Source organism: Drosophila miranda, chromosome 4 (genome assembly GCF_003369915.1).
Source record: "Drosophila miranda strain MSH22 chromosome 4, D.miranda_PacBio2.1, whole genome shotgun sequence".
Classification (NCBI taxonomy): domain Eukaryota; kingdom Metazoa; phylum Arthropoda; class Insecta; order Diptera; family Drosophilidae; genus Drosophila; species Drosophila miranda.
In genome coordinates, this window is record NC_046677.1 from 25991692 (window position 1) to 26006372 (window position 14681).

At 40.4% G+C, this 14681-nt stretch overlaps 5 long non-coding RNA genes across 8 annotated transcripts in view; 4 read left to right on the forward strand and 1 right to left on the reverse strand.

Annotated features, from left to right (window-relative positions):
• The window catches only part of LOC108162533, a 65368-nt gene that overhangs the window by 8411 nt on the left and 42276 nt on the right, over positions 1-14681 (reverse strand). The gene's annotated exons all lie outside the window — the stretch shown is intronic.
• On the forward strand, positions 1456-2289 carry LOC117188732. Its single transcript, XR_004472812.1, has 4 exons — positions 1456-1572; positions 1638-1781; positions 1878-2122; positions 2199-2289. It is a non-coding gene; the product is annotated as an uncharacterized LOC117188732 (long non-coding RNA).
• LOC117188730 lies at positions 4327-5079 on the forward strand. The gene is made up of 4 exons (XR_004472810.1): positions 4327-4359; positions 4428-4571; positions 4668-4912; positions 4989-5079. It is a non-coding gene; the product is annotated as an uncharacterized LOC117188730 (long non-coding RNA).
• LOC117188729 lies at positions 7191-7947 on the forward strand. The gene is made up of 4 exons (XR_004472809.1): positions 7191-7227; positions 7296-7439; positions 7536-7780; positions 7857-7947. It is a non-coding gene; the product is annotated as an uncharacterized LOC117188729 (long non-coding RNA).
• On the forward strand, positions 9971-10708 carry LOC117188731. The gene is made up of 4 exons (XR_004472811.1): positions 9971-10002; positions 10069-10212; positions 10297-10541; positions 10618-10708. It is a non-coding gene; the product is annotated as an uncharacterized LOC117188731 (long non-coding RNA).

Sequence of the window (14681 nt, forward strand, 5' to 3'; positions counted from 1 at the left end):
ACTACAGATTTGTGCCAGCAGAAAAGATTTAAGCTTTGTTTTTATTAAGTTTTGTAAATCTATTGTTGCAGCATTGCTTTAATCCCAGAAGTTCTGGCTCGCCCAGAGCCAAATATAGCCAATAACGAGGTGGAACGTTGTGAGTTGCTGCGGACACCGCAACTCTACAGTTATACCCGATACTAAGTCAGTAGGAGAGAGAGCCACTCCGGCAGACGCCGCTAATATTAAACGACACGACAAGGAGTGCGTGCGAGAGAGACAGAAAATCAGTCTGAGCGTGACGTCGGGGGCTGCGTAGCCAGTGCAAATTGATTTGTTCCTTTTGGCTATAAAAATGATCTGATCTGATTTGATCCAGATTCAGCAATCTGATAGATATGATCATTATCTATGATTCTGCGTTTTTAGTTTTCTCGTATCCTCAATATTGTGGATGCAACAGATTTTCGTCCTTTGTGGGGGCGGAAGGGGGTGGGGCGAAATTTTGAGATAAACTCGTCTCGGTCCGATATATTAAGAGTGTGGATACCAAATTTGGTTGCTCTAGCTTTTATAGTCTCTGAGATCTAGGCGCTAATGTCTTACTCTAAGCAAAGCCGGCTATGCTACGTGTGTGTTAGAGAGAGACAGGGCGAGAAAAAATGAAACTGTTTTCTTGATGCTGGCTATAATAATAATACGATCTTATTCAAATTCTGCAGTCTAAAAGATATGGTCATTCTCTACGATTCTGCGTTTTTGGTTTTCTCGTATTTTTAAAATTGTGATTTTAAAAATTTTCGTCCTTTGTGGGGGCGGGGCGAAGTTTTGAAATATTTTTGTAGCAGTGACATATCACAGAAGTCTGGATCCAAAACATCGTTGCTCTAGCTCTTATAGTCTTTGAGCACTAGGCGCTAATAGGGACGGACAGACGGACAGACAGACATGGCTCAATCGACTCGGCTATTGATGCTGATCAAGAATATATATACTTTATGGGGTCGGAAACGATTCCTTCTGGACGTTACACACATCCACTTTTACCACAAATCTAATATACCCCAATACTCATTTTGAGTATCGGGTATAAAAACAACCGCATACATTTGAACATTTTTTTATTAATAAAACGTGAAAAAAATTACAACAAAAAAAGATGAAAAACCAAGCGAACCAAAAACATGCGAGTTTTTCTTAGAGAACTTTTTATTAACAGTGCAAGGCGAATATATATATCAGGACCAAAATCCGTATTTCTCAATCCATTGGAGGACCCCGCGGATTGTCTGCCTCGAAAAACACTGGAAGAGCTTATGTAGCATGAAGCACTCGGCATACTTTTCTCACAAAACTAAAGCCACATATTTTCGACAAAAAAGTAAACCCAGTAGTCCATGCCCGATGAAACCCCAGTTCTCAATTTCTGATGCGTTGTAGACTACTGGAAAATATCAGTATATAAATAGGCACCATCCAGGCAATACATAAAAATCTAAATTTTCTGTTTTCAACTAATTTTAAGCAAAAAGTGTTTTTAGATTTAAGTATAAAGTGTAAAAAAAAAAAAAAAAAAAAACTTATACAAATGTAAGCTTAATTTGTGTGGTTGTAAATATTTTTTTTTTTTTTTTGATAAATTGACCTTTTTTTAGACAGCACGATGCAAACGACCAGTTCCAGTAGACAATGGATGGGTCATACGTATTGAACACATATACTCGTACATATGTACGGTACCACAGAAGAGAAGTACTTCTGTGGCGGGGCGGCTCGAGTCTCAAGGCAGGCAGCGATTGGTAATTGTTCAGTTTCAGTGGCTTACCTCAGAAATCCGCAAAAAAAATAATTTTCATTCTGAAATGTACACCTAATTTTCTGCTCTTCATTTTTAGGATAAAAGCGATGCACATCAGGACACAATTCAGACTTTTGCTCAATCACCCAGGCAACACCAATACACTTCGGAGAATCCTTACACATTATACGATGGCGAATACATATACATACGTAGAACATTTATCGAGGGATGGATCGATGGAAAACCCAACCGAAAAGCAACACGAAAGTTGTTCAGCTATGGATGACACAGGATACACGAATCATACGACACAAGGCATCTGAGGGATAGAGGGACACGGTAATTAATCAGTTTACGGCTTAACTCAGAAAACCCCGAAATGTACACAATTATCTGTTTTTAATTTTTATGACAGATCCGCCGCATTCTATTCACACATATGGACACAATTGAGATTTTGTAGAACTGTGGAGTAGGCCTACTGGGGATACCACGTTAAAAAAAACGCGCCTAGAACTTTACCAAATGCTGGTGGTGTGGAAAAGAGTTCATCTGTTTTCCGATGCTCCTACGTGCTGTGCCGCCGGAACTAGGCAGTCATATAGAATACTGTTACTGGATTACTGCCGCATATTCCAGGCGAAAGTCTTCTCTATTAGTTAAGCTAGAAGTGGTCAATGTCTACGTGGCGAAACGATTCATTCCAAGCCGCGTTAGGTTTAAAAACAAATCGGTTTATAATGTCGAGTCTTGCATTTTAGAAACACTTTTTGTCTTTTTTGATTAAATTATATTATGTAAATATAAATTCATTTTCATTTATTATAAAGCTATTCACGGTGTAGTGTTTCTTAAATGAGTAGAAAAAAACATGAAAAATTAAACACGAAAATAAACAAAATGGACGAGGGGGAACGTTGTGAGTTGCTGCGGACACCGCAACTCTACAGTTATACCCGATACTAAGTCAGTATGGCTCTCCTCCGGCAGACGCCGCTAATATTAAACGACACGACAAGGAGTGCGTGCGAGAGAGACAGAAAATCAGTCTGAGCGTGACGTCGGGGGCTGCGTAGCCAGTGGAAATTGATTTGTTCCTTTTGGCTATAAAAATGATCTGATCTGATCCAGATTCAGCAATCTGATATATATGATCATTATCTATGATTCTGCGTTTTTAGTTTTCTCGTATCCTCAATATTGTGGATGCAACAGATTTTCGTCCTTTGTGGGGGCGGAAGGGGGTGGGGCGGAAGGGGGTGGGGCGAAATTTTGAGATATACGTTTTATAGTGAGATCTAACAGGAGTGCGGATACCAAATTTGGTTACTCTAGCCTTAATAGTCTCTGAGATTTGTGAATATCCCCAGATTTTCATCCTTTGCGGGGGCGGAAGGGGGTGTGGCGAAATTTTGAAACAAACTCGTCTCGGTCCGATATATTAGGAGTGTGGATACCAAATTTGGTTGCTCTAGCTTTTGTAGTCTCTGAGGTCTAGGCGCTAATGTTTTACTCTAAGCAAAGCCGCCTATGCTACGTGTGTGTTAGAGAGAGACAGGGCGAGAAAAAATGAAATTGTTTTCTTGATGCTGGCTTTAATAATTATACGATCTGAATCAGATTTTGCACTCTAGAAGATATAGTCATCTTCTACGATTCTGCGTTTTTAGTTTTCTCGTATCGTCGAAATTGTGGATGCCACAGATTTTCGCCCTTTGTGGGGGCGGAAGTGGGCGGGGCAAAGTTTTGAAATATTCTTGTAGCAGTGACATATCACAGAAGTCTGGATCCAAAACATCGTTGCTCTCGCTCTTATAGTCTTTGAGCACTAGGCGCTGAAGGGGACGGACAGACGGACGGACGGACAGACGGACGGACGGACAGACGGACAGACAGACATGGCTCAATCGACTCGGTTATTGATGCTGATCCAGAATATATATACTTTATGGGGTCGGAAACGATTCCTTCTGGACGTTACACACATCCACTTTTACCTCAAATCTAATATACCCCAATACTCATTTTGAGTATCGGGTATAAAAACAACCGCATACATTTGAACATTTTTTTATTAATAAAACGTGAAAAAAATTACAACAAAAAAAGATGAAAAACCAAGCGAACCAAAAACATGCGAGTTTTTCTTAGAGAACTTTTTATTAACAGTGCAAGGCGAATATATATATCAGGACCAAAATCCGTATTTCTCAATCCATTGGAGGACCCCGCGGATTGTCTGCCTCGAAAAACACTGGAAGAGCTTATGTAGCATGAAGCACTCGGCATACTTTTCTCACAAAACTAAAGCCACATATTTTCGACAAAAAAGTAAACCCAGTAGTCCATGCCCGATGAAACCCCAGTTCTCAATTTCTGATGCGATGTAGACTACTGGAAAATATCAGTATATAAATAGGCACCATCCAGGCAACACATAAAAATCTAAATTTTCTGTTTTCAACTAATTTTAAGCAAAAAGTGTTTTTAGACTTAAGTATAAAGTGTAAAAAAAAAAAAAAAAAAAAAAAAAATTAAAAAAACAAAAAAAAAAGGAAAAAAAAACCCATACAAATGTAAGCTTAATTTTTGTGGTTGTAAATATATATTTTTTTTTTTTTTTGATAAATTGACCTTTTTTTAGACAGCACGATGCAAACGACCAGTTCCAGTAGACAATGGATGGGTCATACGTATTGAACACATATACTCGTACATATGTACGGTACCACAGAAGAGAAGTACTTCTGTGGCGGGACGGCTCGAGTCTCAAGGCAGGCAGCGATTGGTAATTGTTCAGTTTCAGTGTCTTACCTCAGAAATCCGCAAAAAAAATAATTTTCATTCTGAAATGTACACCTAATTTTCTGCTCTTCATTTTTAGGATAAAAGCGATGCACATCAGGACACAATTCAGACTTTCGCTCAATCACCCAGGCAACACCAATACACTTCGGAGAATCCTTACACATTATACGATGGCGAATACATATACATACGTAGAACATTTATCGAGGGATGGATCGATGGAAAACCCAACCGAAAAGCAACACGAAAGTTGTTCAGCTATGGATGACACAGGATACACGAATCATACGACACAAGGCATCTGAGGGATAGAGGGACACGGTAATTAATCAGTTTACGGCTTAACTCAGAAAACCCCGAAATGTACACAATTATCTGTTTTTAATTTTTATGACAGATCCGCCGCATTCTATTCACACATATGGACACAATTGAGATTTTGTAGAACTGTGGAGTAGGCCTACTGGGGATACCACATTAAAAAAAACGCGCCTAGAACTTTACCAAATGCTGGTGGTGTGGAAAAGAGTTCATCTGTTTTCCGATGCTCCTACGTGCTGTGCCGCCGGAAGCTAGGCAGTCATATAGAATACTGTTACTGGATTACTGCCGCATATTCCAGGCGAAAGTCTTCTCTATTAGTTAAGCTAGAAGTGGTCAATGTCTACGTGGTGAAACGATTCATTCCAAGCCGCGTTAGGTTTAAAAACAAATCGGTTTATAATGTCGAGTCTTGCATTTTAGAAACACTTTTTGTCTTTTTTGATTAAATTATATTATGTAAATATAAATTCATTTTCATTTATTATAAAGCTATTCACGGTGTAGTGTTTCTTAAATGAGTAGAAAAAAACATGAAAAATTAAACACGAAAATAAACAAAATGGATAATATCCTAGACGACAGCGAGAGGTTTGTACATATGGCGGTGGAATTATGGTATTGCCGGATCTCCCTCTACCGATACTTACTCTAACGAGGTGGAACGTTGTGAGTTGCTGCGGACACCGCAACTCTACAGTTATACCCGATACTAAGTCAGTATGGCTCTCCTCCGGCAGACGCCGCTAATATTAAACGACACGACAAGGAGTGCGTGCGAGAGAGACAGAAAATCAGTCTGAGCGTGACGTCGGGCGCTGCGTAGCCACTGCAAATTGATTTGTTCCTATTGGCTATAAAAATGATCTGATCTGATCTGATCCAGATTCAGCAATCTGATAGATATGGTCATTATCTATGATTCTGCGTTTTTATTTTTCTCGAATGTGCAATATTGTGGATGCAACAGATTTTCGTCCTTTGTGGGGGCGGAAGGGGGGGGGCGAAATTCTGAGATATACGTTTTATAGTGAGATCTAACAGAAGTGCGGATACCAAATTTGGTTACTCTAGCCTTAATAGTCTCTGAGATTTGTGGATGCCCCAGATTTTCGTCCTTTGGGGGGGCGGAAGGGGGTGTGGCGAAATTTGGACACGAAACGGTCAAGGTCCGATATCACAGGAGTGTGGATACCAAATTTGGTTGCTCTGGCTCTTATAGGTTCTGAGATCCTTGAACTCATATTTTGCAATTGGCAAAACCGATCATGAAACCTGTGTGTTAGAGAGAGACAGAGCGAGAAAGAATGAAATTGTTTTCTTGATTCTGGCTTTAATAATTATACGATCTGATTGAGATTTTACGATCTAGAACATATAGTCGTCCTCTACGATTCTGCGTTTTTGCTTTTATCGTATCTTTAAAAATGTAGATGCCACAGATTTTCGTCCTTTGTGGGGGCGGAAGTGGGCGGGGCGAAGTTTTGAAATATTTTTGTAGCAGTGACATATCACAGAAGTCTGGATCCAAAACATCGTTGCTCTAGCTCTTATAGTCTTTGAGCACTAGGCGCTGAAGGGGACGGACAGACGGACGGACGGACAGACGGACGGACGGACAGACGGACAGACAGACATGGCTCAATCGACTCGGTTATTGATGCTGATCCAGAATATATATACTTTATGGGGTCGGAAACGATTCCTTCTGGACGTTACACACATCCACTTTTACCTCAAATCTAATATACCCCAATACTCATTTTGAGTATCGGGTATAAAAACAACCGCATACATTTGAACATTTTTTTATTAATAAAACGTGAAAAAAATTACAACAAAAAAAGATGAAAAACCAAGCGAACCAAAAACATGCGAGTTTTTCTTAGAGAACTTTTTATTAACAGTGCAAGGCGAATATATATATCAGGACCAAAATCCGTATTTCTCAATCCATTGGAGGACCCCGCGGATTGTCTTCCTCGAAAAACACTGGAAGAGCTTATGTAGCATGAAGCACTCGGCATACTTTTCTCACAAAACTAAAGCCACATATTTTCGACAAAAAAGTAAACCCAGTAGTCCATGCCCGATGAAACCCCAGTTCTCAATTTCTGATGCGATGTAGACTACTGGAAAATATCAGTATATAAATAGGCACCATCCAGGCAATACATAAAAATCTAAATTTTCTGTTTTCAACTAATTTTAAGCAAAAAGTGTTTTTAGACTTAAGTATAAAGTGTAAAAAAAAAAAAAAAAAAAAAAAAAATTAAAAAAACAAAAAAAAAAAGGAAAAAAAAACCCATACAAATGTAAGCTTAATTTTTGTGGTTGTAAATATATATATTTTTTTTTTTTTGATAAATTGACCTTTTTTTAGACAGCACGATGCAAACGACCAGTTCCAGTAGACAATGGATGGGTCATACGTATTGAACACATATACTCGTACATATGTACGGTACCACAGAAGAGAAGTACTTCTGTGGCGGGACGGCTCGAGTCTCAAGGCAGGCAGCGATTGGTAATTGTTCAGTTTCAGTGTCTTACCTCAGAAATCCGCAAAAAAAATAATTTTCATTCTGAAATGTACACCTAATTTTCTGCTCTTCATTTTTAGGATAAAAGCGATGCACATCAGGACACAATTCAGACTTTCGCTCAATCACCCAGGCAACACCAATACACTTCGGAGAATCCTTACACATTATACGATGGCGAATACATATACATACGTAGAACATTTATCGAGGGATGGATCGATGGAAAACCCAACCGAAAAGCAACACGAAAGTTGTTCAGCTATGGATGACACAGGATACACGAATCATACGACACAAGGCATCTGAGGGATAGAGGGACACGGTAATTAATCAGTTTACGGCTTAACTCAGAAAACCCCGAAATGTACACAATTATCTGTTTTTAATTTTTATGACAGATCCGCCGCATTCTATTCACACATATGGACACAATTGAGATTTTGTAGAACTGTGGAGTAGGCCTACTGGGGATACCACGTTAAAAAAAACGCGCCTAGAACTTTACCAAATGCTGGTGGTGTGGAAAAGAGTTCATCTGTTTTCCGATGCTCCTACGTGCTGTGCCGCCGGAACTAGGCAGTCATATAGAATACTGTTACTGGATTACTGCCGCATATTCCAGGCGAAAGTCTTCTCTATTAGTTAAGCTAGAAGTGGTCAATGTCTACGTGGCGAAACGATTCATTCCAAGCCGCGTTAGGTTTAAAAACAAATCGGTTTATAATGTCGAGTCTTGCATTTTAGAAACACTTTTTGTCTTTTTTGATTAAATTATATTATGTAAATATAAATTCATTTTCATTTATTATAAAGCTATTCACGGTGTAGTGTTTCTTAAATGAGTAGAAAAAAACATGAAAAATTAAACACGAAAATAAACAAAATGGACGAGGGGGAACGTTGTGAGTTGCTGCGGACACCGCAACTCTACAGTTATACCCGATACTAAATCAGTATGGCTCTCCTCCGGCAGACGCCGCTAATATTAAACGACACGACAAGGAGTGCGTGCGAGAGAGACAGAAAATCAGTCTGAGCGTGACGTCGGGGGCTGCGTAGCCAGTGGAAATTGATTTGTTCCTTTTGGCTATAAAAATGATCTGATCTGATCCAGATTCAGCAATCTGATAGATATGGTCATTATCTATGATTCTGCGTTTTTAGTTTTCTCGAATGTGCAATATTGTGGATGCAACAGATTTTCGTTCTTTGTGGGTGCGGAAGGGGGTGGGGCGAAATTTTGAGATATACGTTTTATAGTGAGATCTAACAGGAGTGCGGATACCAAATTTGGTTACTCTAGCCTTAATAGTCTCTGAGATTTGTGGATGCCCCAGATTTTCGTCCTTTGCGGGGGCGGAAGGGGGTGTGGCGAAATTTGGACACAAAACGGTCAAGGTCCGATATCACAGGAGTGTGGATACCAAATTTGGTTGCTCTGGCTCTTATAGGTTCTGAGATCCTTGAACTCATATTTTGCAATTGGCAAAACCGACCATGAAACCTGTGTGTTAGAGAGAGACAGAGCGAGAAAGAATGAAATTGTTTTCTTGATTCTGGCTATAATAATTATACGATCTGATTGAGATTTTACGATCTAGAACATATAGTTATCCTCTACGATGCTGCGTTTTTGCTTTTATTGTATCTTTAAAAATGTAGATGCCACAGATTTTCGTCCTTTGTGGGGGCGGAAGTGGGCGGGGCGAAGTTTTGAAATATACTTGTAGCAGTGACATATCACAGAAGTCTGGATCCATAACATCGTTGCTCTAGATCTTATAGTCTTTGAGCACTAGGCGCTGAAGGGGACGGACAGACGGACGGACAGACAGACGGACGGACGGACAGACGGACAGACAGACAGGGCTCAATCGACTCGGCTATTGATGCTGATCCAGAATATATATACTTTATGGGGTCGGAAACGATTCCTTCTGGACGTTACACACATCCACTTTTACCACAAAACTAATATACCCCAATACTCATTTTGAGTATCGGGTATAAAAACAACCGCATACATTTGAACATTTTTTTATTAATAAAACGTGAACAAAATTACAACAAAAAAAGATGAAAAACCAAGCGAACCAAAAACATGCGAGTTTTTCTTAGAGAACTTTTTATTAACAGTGCAAGGCGAATATATATATCAGGACCAAAATCCGTATTTCTCAATCCATTGGAGGACCCCGCGGATTGTCTTCCTCGAAAAACACTGGAAGAGCTTATGTAGCATGAAGCACTCGGCATACTTTTCTCACAAAACTAAAGCCACATATTTTCGACAAAAAAGTAAACCCAGTAGTCCATGCCCGATGAAACCCCAGTTCTCAATTTCTGATGCGATGTAGACTACTGGAAAATATCAGTATATAAATAGGCACCATCCAGGCAACACATAAAAATCTAAATTTTCTGTTTTCAACTAATTTTAAGCAAAAAGTGTTTTTAGATTTAAGTATAAAGTGTAAAAAAAAAAAAAAAAAAAAAAAAAAAAATGAAAAAAACAAAAAAAAGGAAAAAAAAACCCATACAAATGTAAGCTTAGTTTGTGTGGTTGTAAATATTTTTTTTTTTTTTTTTGATAAATTTACCTTTTTTTAGACAGCACGTTGCAAACGACCAGTTCCAGTAGACAATGGATGGGTCATACGTATTGAACACATATACTCGTACATATGTACGGTACCACAGAGGAGAAGTACTTCTGTGGCGGGACGGCTCGAGTCTCAAGGCAGGCTGCGATTGGTAACTGCTCAGTTTCAGTGTCTCCGCAAAAAAAATAATTTTCATTCTGAACTGTACACCTAATTTTCTGCTCTTCATTTTTAGGATAAAAGCGATGCACATCAGGACACAATTCAGACTTTCGCTCAATCACCCAGGCAACACCAATACACTTCGGAGAATCCTTACACATTATACGATGGCGAATACATATACATACGTAGAACATTTATCGAGGGATGGATCGATGGAAAACCCAACCGAAAAGCAACACGAAAGTTGTTCAGCTATGGATGACACAGGATACACGAATCATACGACACAAGGCATCTGAGGGATAGAGGGACACGGTAATTAATCAGTTTACGGCTTAACTCAGAAAACCCCGAAATGTACACAATTATCTGTTTTTAATTTTTATGACAGATCCGCCGCATTCTATTCACACATATGGACACAATTGAGATTTTGTAGAACTGTGGAGTAGGCCTACTGGGGATACCACGTTAAAAAAAACGCGCCTAGAACTTTACCAAATGCTGGTGGTGTGGAAAAGAGTTCATCTGTTTTCCGATGCTCCTACGTGCTGTGCCGCCGGAACTAGGCAGTCATATAGAATACTGTTACTGGATTACTGCCGCATATTCCAGGCGAAAGTCTTCTCTATTAGTTAAGCTAGAAGTGGTCAATGTCTACGTGGCGAAACGATTCATTCCAAGCCGCGTTAGGTTTAAAAACAAATCGGTTTATAATGTCGAGTCTTGCATTTTAGAAACACTTTTTGTCTTTTTTGATTAAATTATATTATGTAAATATAAATTCATTTTCATTTATTATAAAGCTATTCACGGTGTAGTGTTTCTTAAATGAGTAGAAAAAAACATGAAAAATTAAACACGAAAATAAACAAAATGGACGAGGGGGAACGTTGTGAGTTGCTGCGGACACCGCAACTCTACAGTTATACCCGATACTAAGTCAGTATGGCTCTCCTCCGGCAGACGCCGCTAATATTAAACGACACGACAAGGAGTGCGTGCGAGAGAGCCAGAAAATCAGTCTGAGCGTGACGTCGGGGGCTGCGTAGCCAGTGGAAATTGATTTGTTCCTTTTGGCTATAAAAATGATCTCATCTGATCCAGATTCAGCAATCTGATATTTATGATCATTATCTATGATTCTGCGTTTTTAGTTTTCTCGTATCCTCAATATTGTGGATGCAACAGATTTTCGTCCTTTGTGGGGGCGGAAGGGGGTGGGGCGAAATTTTGAGATATACGTTTTATAGTGAGATCTAACAGGAGTGCGGATACCAAATTTGGTTACTCTAGCCTTAATAGTCTCTGAGATTTGTGAATATCCCCAGATTTTCATCCTTTGCGGGGGCGGAAGGGGGTGTGGCGAAATTTTGAAACAAACTCGTCTCGGTCCGATATATTAGGAGTGTGGATACCAAATTTGGTTGCTCTAGCTTTTGTAGTCTCTGAGATCTAGGCGCTAATGTTTTACTCTAAGCAAAGCCGCCTATGCTACGTGTGTGTTAGAGAGAGACAGGGCGAGAAAAAATGAAATTGTTTTCTTGATGCTGGCTTTAATAATTATACGATCTGAATCAGATTTTGCACTCTAGAAGATATAGTCATCTTCTACGATTCTGCGTAAATTTCTCGTATCGTCGAAATTGTGGATGCCACAGATTTTCGCCCTTTGTGGGGGCGGAAGTGGGCGGGGCAAAGTTTTGAAATATTCTTGTAGCAGTGACATATCACAGAAGTCTGGATCCAAAACATCGTTGCTCTCGCTCTTATAGTCTTTGAGCACTAGGCGCTGAAGGGGACGGACAGACGGACAGACAGACATGGCTCAATCGACTCGGCTATTGATGCTGATCAAGAATATATATACTTTATGGGGTCGGAAACGATTCCTTTTGGACGTTACACACATCCACTTTTACCACAAATCTAATATACCCCAATACTCATTTTGAGTATCGGGTATAAAAAGTACAAATAAATCTATAAATTTTCATACAAAAATAAGCCATTTCTTTGCACATTTCTTTTGATGTTGTATTTATGAAAATCTATGGCCATTCATTCAGACTGTGGGAAATGCCACCGCAACGTGGAATTTGTCAAAGAATATTTTCCATCAATTTGTTGTCGCATGAATTTTAAACCCACGCAAAAAGTGTTTTGCCAAATGAATATGGGTATTTATGAGCAGCTCTAACCAAAGTCTATGCTGGTTTTTATTTTGTTTATTTACAGACGCATGTGTGCGAGTGTATTGATTAACAATTTTGATTTATGCAACTTTCAACCAAGAACGAAACCAAATGCACAGAGAAAGAAAGACTCTGTGGAAAAAATGCCATACCTACCATAAAAATAGTTTAAATAAATGCCAGGGCAAGCTCCCTGTGTGTGTGTGGCTGAGTGTTGGCTGCTGCTGTGGCTGTTGTTGTATTATATAAATAAAATAAAAATTGATTTTTATTTTTCATAAATTTAATGAATGGCTGACTGGCCGAGAACCAGCACGGCGCCCCATTGGCCAGGATTCGTTGCACAATGAATGAATAATTGACAAAGAAATGATTTTTAATTGAATACAAATTTACAGTTGAACGATTGTCCGGTCGGAATAAGGAGTGTGCACACGTGAGCCCACGTCTGCGTACATGCAAATCCATCTGGCGGCTGGCCGAAGCCATTGATACGCTTTTGGGATCCTACCAGAGAGGGTCTGGGGCTGGGCAAACCCTTTACCACAGTCCCCATACCCTTTTCGAGGGCATAACCATTCATTATGCTCATCGCCTGATTCCAGTCAGCAGCTCCAGCTCCCAGCTCCCAGCTCCAGTGCATACATTGAATCAAAGTTTTTAAGCATCGCTTTATTTAATTGAACTCTTTGCTGGCCGGAGTCCTGGCCCTGGGAGTCCGTGTCTAAGTCAGTGGCAGGCAACTGGCTGCAAATTTATTGGCCCGACAGAAGGGCCGTTGCTCACGGGCTTACGCTCAACACAATTTGAATTTGAACTTTCCCGGCTTAGAGCTTAGCCCGGACAAACTACAGACTACAAACAGCACAAAAGCCAAGTGCAGCTGCTCATGGCCAAGGCAAACACGGGAGTCGCAGCAGGAGCAGGAGCTGGAGCAGGAGCTGGGAACCGAGGAGTGGGTGCTGGAGTGCTGGGTACACCATTCGGAGCGGCAATAAATGCCAAATGCAAGCCCCGACTGCAGGCACCGAAAACATCTGCCCGGCCGACGCGTCGGTGGTCCAAGCAATTGGAAAATTCCTCATCCTGCCCTCTGAATGAGTCCTGCTCTCTGGCCATGCTGCCCCCACACTCCAACGAGCTGTAAATCTTTGATGCAGTCGACTGAATTTACAGTTGAGCGGCCAATTAAACGTTTTGTGGGCCACTAAAGTGCGTTGTTGTGTTTTCTTAGCAGCAGCTCCCAGGTGTCCTCGCCATAAAAAGGGAAAGCCATTGAAAACCAATAGAATGTGGGCTACCAACACTAGACCAGATTTAAGGGCTTAGACATGCAAACGGTTTGGAGACACAGCGTTCCATCAAGACTTTGAGAAACAATTGAAGGATGTAACAACTTTTTAGCTCTAGATTTGATTCCTTTCATGGGAAAAACTTCATTTGCTTGCCTTTATTATACTCTTTTCCTCTAGGTTTAATTTCCCTTAAAGGCAATGCGATAAGCATGCAATTAATAATGAACATAAACCCCAGCACCGCCCCCCCGTGGAGAGTTAATTGATGAACTCATTTGTAGGGCACTTATCCGTAAACCTCAATGCAGTAAATATTGCTCGACAGCCCTGAACAGAGCCGAACAGAGCTGAGCAGTCAAAGCCATTGAAGAGGTCTTCCAAACCAAATCCAAACAACTTTTGCAGTTTTTCTGAGCAGCTTTTGAAATGGCTTGCCAAGGAAAAACCGAAGCGACTTCAATAAATAATTGATTAAGCATAGTTAAAGAAATTGTGCGGTTGCAGGAGGATCCAGAGGCAGTGGCAGAGCAGAGCAGAGGAAGAATGCAGCTGCAGGAGCCCCCGTATACGATGAAGGTCTTGCAACCACAATGTTGGCTAATTACTCAACGATGCTCATTAAGAGCGCTGAATTTTCACTTTTCAACGCTTTCCACCTCACCGCCACATCGCCATCGCCATCGCCATCGCTGCCGCACACTAATGAAGATTTATGAAGGCCAACAGCGAAGGGAATTTGTATTCTTTAAACTTTAACTGCCCCAGACATTGTGCCTTGGGGCATTGCCCGCCCAGCCCTGCCCTGCCGAGCAGAGCTGCTGAAAGTTTAATGCATTTTTTAGGTTGTGCGCTAATTACAAGGCAAACTGCAATGAATTATGCATTTGGCAGCCCCCATCCCCGCCCCATCCGCGCCATTGTCTCTATAGCAAACTTTAATCAACTTCTGCATATCGAAATGAAGC